The sequence below is a fragment of the Brachypodium distachyon genome, chromosome 2 (assembly GCF_000005505.3).
Source record: "Brachypodium distachyon strain Bd21 chromosome 2, Brachypodium_distachyon_v3.0, whole genome shotgun sequence".
Classification (NCBI taxonomy): domain Eukaryota; kingdom Viridiplantae; phylum Streptophyta; class Magnoliopsida; order Poales; family Poaceae; genus Brachypodium; species Brachypodium distachyon.
The window spans coordinates 34,920,105-34,924,426 of record NC_016132.3 but is presented as its reverse complement, the minus strand read 5'-3'; the positions used below and the strand labels follow the sequence as shown (position 1 = coordinate 34,924,426).

The 4,322-nt window shown below is 40.9% G+C and overlaps 1 long non-coding RNA gene across 1 annotated transcript; it reads right to left on the bottom strand.

The window, feature by feature from the left end:
- Positions 1 to 1,286: 1,286 nt before the first annotated feature.
- Positions 1,287 to 3,137, bottom strand: LOC106866145. Its single transcript, XR_001406073.2, has 4 exons — positions 2,885 to 3,137; positions 2,730 to 2,790; positions 2,490 to 2,591; positions 1,287 to 1,857 (listed from the first exon to the last, which is right to left on the bottom strand). It is a non-coding gene; the product is annotated as an uncharacterized LOC106866145 (long non-coding RNA).
- Between the last annotated feature and the right edge of the window lie 1,185 nt (positions 3,138 to 4,322).

Here is a 4,322-nt window from a genome sequence, read left to right as displayed (position 1 = left end):
TTGAGTAGTGCTTTTCCCAAACTAAGTTGACCCAAGGGATGTCATATTTGTTGTAGAATTTGTGCAGATTTTTCATAAGTAGAGCTTTGTTCTGGTAAGTGATGTTGATCACACCTAGCCCCCTTTCATCTTTGGGCCTGCATACCATCTCTCATGCTGCAAGTGGGGGATTTTTCTTAGTAAGATCATGTCATCTCCATAGACAGTGTCTTCTGACTTTGTCTATGAGCTCCCGTCTTTCATCTTAGGTACCACAACACACACAGATTAACATCGAAAGTCCCCAGGTGTGATGTGAAGTTGGAACAACATATGGCCGTTACAATGTGTATTACTCGCAATCTTCGGTTCATGTGAAATCTGATATGACCATATCTTGATTGTTAGTGGGTTGGTGGCACCTCTAGCCTACCATGGATCAATTCTCATGATGTGTTTGTTGGTGTTTCGTTTAGGAGGATTATTCCTTCGGTGCTAGCCGTTGTACTCCTCGATAACAAGGTCCTCTGCGTGGTGACTTTGTTGATTTTCAAGCTTCAAGACTCCAGCCTTCCGTAGCTACAATGCAAGTGTACATGTGCGTGTGGTGGTGTTAGACCACGTGCATCTAAGAGTTGTTACTTGGTGTTTCGGCAAAACAATCTTTTTTCAAAAAAGGGAGTTTTTATTAAACTTAAAGTCGCATCAAGAAGATACATCAAGCAAGTTCGCACCCGGCCTCTGCATAACAAGATGCACACAACCCAACAAAACCGTGTGATAGGAAAAAAAAGAAGTCTTAATACAATCGACAAGAGAAACAATAAGGAGTTTGTAGCCGCATTTTACGCTGCCACCTATTGTGGGTAAAAACCTCCTTGAGAGCTCACTCCATTTGAGTGCAGGCAGCCATAACCATAGGCATGTCCACTCCCCGCTACCGATGCATTTTAGTTCTTAAGGGCTTCTCTATTTCTTGGTGAAGGCTGAAGTTCCGTCTGCATCCTTCGATGTTGTTATCGTACTTGTATGTATTTGTTTTCCTTGATAAATAAAGTGAGGCAGTGTTTTGCTGCAAAAGTACATGTATTCTTTCTAGTGATATCATGATTTTATGATCATGGGCATGCTGCACCGATTCATTAACCTTATTTATATACTAGACGGGTTAACGCGCCTTGCTGCGTCTGTCGTCATGAGCTGCTTTACATGGTCTTTAATTGCGTGGTTTATACCTGGCTAATTCATTGCTTGGTTGACTATCCCGTCGAAACTGCGAAGTCATATAACCGAGAGACGCAGTAATATTTCATAAATAATAGAGTTCCCATAGATTTGAGAGGACCACTGAACAAATCCTGCCCAGAACTACAGCTAAGAAAGCCTAACAGTGTCTGAAACAGAACTTGAACACTGTAAACGAAAAAATCACCCCAAAACCCAAAAGGAGATCATCGCTTTCACATACTCAAATGCGTAGGTAGTAAAGCTTGCCTCTATATGACTATATCCCCCTTGGCAGAACCGCATTGCTTGGTGCTATAGAAGATGCACTAGCAACATCTGAAATGCCTTATCCACTATAAGGATCAACATATTGGAGAACCAGCTGATTCTTGTTGTTTGCTTGACTGCTAATATTGCACACATTTATTAAAACCAAAATAGTGCGATGGATATCATATTGCACTTGAAAGTATCATTTTGCCAGGAGATCAGTCCTGGAAGTCCTTTTCATGATCTGTAATTGTGGCTCTGTTTCCCACAGATGCAGCACCTGGAAGGCTGAAAGTTTTCCATTCATGTTCTTCATGTGATCTTTGGTTTCTTTGTCTGCTCCTCTCCTCCTCGCTGTCCTCACTCCTTGATGCTTTGCTACTACAGGATACACAGTATATGACGTAAGCAGCCCTTCCCGAAGCCGCGATCAGGTAAAATGAAATGGATCGATGATTATGCTAATATTTTACCAACTCATTGAAAGGTTGGTCATAGCTATGTGAAAAAAAATGTTCCCCTTTAATTTGTACATTTAGAGGAAAACAAAGTTCCATATCAAATTTTAATACTATACTATTTATAATGCCGTTTTCCATTTGTTATAAAACCAAAAAATATTAGGTAGAAATGCCTCCAGAAAAGCTTATAAATGCACTAACAGAAGTACGGAGTAATAGCTAATTTAAGCATGTTTCTTGTGAAAAAAGGTCGTTGATATAGAAATATCTGTTTTTGAATACGGAGTACTACATTTGGCTGATACTACAGAAGAATAAAAACAATACACTTTTGATTAACTGATGTAGGTAGCAGCATCAAAGCTTGCTCACTTTTGCAAGCATAGCTAGGTAATCACCAAAAGAGAAAATAGAAAGAATAGCAGATTTCATAATGTTACCATATTCATGGTCATTGGTCACACTACTTAAAAGGTCAAATTTCCACATGGACACCAAAGTGCAGAAAATCTAATCAATTAAAAAGAGCAAATACCACATGTTTCAACTTACCTTCTTGGCCTCTTTAAAGTGACTTGAGCTGCTGGAGACAAAGCCCCATTTGTTACAGCGTAAGTTGCCCCTCAAATATCAGAAATGATCAGGGCCTCTTATCTAATAAAAGAAGAGGCGAAACAGTTGCATGCCAATACAATAGCAGGTCGACATCAAGCAAGATCCTACAAGACAACACAGGAAATACAGGCAACAGAACAGAACCAAGACCTCGCTCTATAGCAGAGAATAAATCACCTTGATCACCTCAAAGACAGCAGGGGCATGCAGCCGCCGGATGATGCGTGAAAACCAGGACCTGCGCACAGGAGCGAACACATTCAGAACAGATGAACAAACCACACCCCCGACAACCGAACACCGCCACCAACAATGAAGGGGCAGAATCTCACCTAGATCCAGCAAAAACAAGCGGAGGCAGCAACCGCCGACGAACCACCGCAACTCCGTCGCTCCAGCAGGCTCCGCCGCCTCCAGCACCGGCACTGCCCACAACAGTGGAACCAGCAAACAAAGCTAACCAGAAATCAACAGACGAAGAATAATTGGTCAAGAAAAAAGACAGAATACGCCCTACAACCACCGCCAACCACTCCGCCAGCCTACTGTAGATGAAGCGAAGCATACCAGATACCACGGCACACACGAGAGACACTCCCGAAAGCCCATTAGGCAGCAGCAAAAGCCAACGCGCCACCTGAACGGGCCCACCAGGGCCCACACGACCGAAAAGAAGCAAACCGACCGAAGGAAACTGCAAGCCGCACGAAGGGCAACATAGACGGCCTCACAGCATGCAAAATTGCAAATCCTCCGCCCTTTAGTCTTTGTAGTGACAAAGAACCACAAGTGAAACATGAGATAAACTGCATCTCCGGGTCGACGAGCCTTCAGTATGATGCTTGATTTTAGTTGACAATTATCATGATTTAGAAACTGTGCAGTCAAACTTCATTAATTTTGACTACTAAAATAATAATGCATGCAAATTAAAAAATGTATTTAGATGGTGAGGTGTAAACAATTTCATTAATTTGTCATGTTAATAATCCATAATATAGCATAATTGTTTACTAACATATTTATACAAGAAATAATACTCCCTCCGACCCATATTACTCGTCGAAATATTACATGTATCTAGACGCTTCTTAATCATAGATACATCCATATTTGGGCAAATTTGAGACAAGCAATATGGGTCGGAGAGAGTAATTAAATTTGCATGCTGGAGATCATGTCCATACCCCAGAACATTGTATATTCAAGAGAAGAGGGGGTAATTATTTTACACTTCTACTACCCCAAGGTAAACATGATGAACCATGTAGACTAAAAACCAAGCCAGGTTAGCATAAGGTTTACGTACAGAATATACATGCACCATTTTATCAATGAACTGAGAAACCAACCGCGTGAGAAGTGAAAGCCAGTACTCACTTTCACATAATTTCATTATATAGAAGAACCGTGATGAAAATTTAACAATTTTCCACGGCAAAGAATATTGAAAGTAATCCCTTGCTAATTGGTAGCTCAGGTACTCTAGAGAATTTTGGATCCTGTGGCAAGGAAGGAGACTTTGACGAACTAACTATATGCATGTTGTTGTCTTCAAAAGAAATAGCTGCCAGTAGGAAGTTTATGTCACATGCAAAAAGGCAGGCTGGTTTTAGTTAAAGAACTTCAAGCAACATGTCGGCGAAAAAAGGAGTTCTAACTCCAGTGGCATTACACAATCAAGAAGACAACAAAAATCAGCAAAATGTATAGGTATGCCATTTGGTATTCAAAATGTTATGAGTACGTTATCAGTATGGGTACTAACCT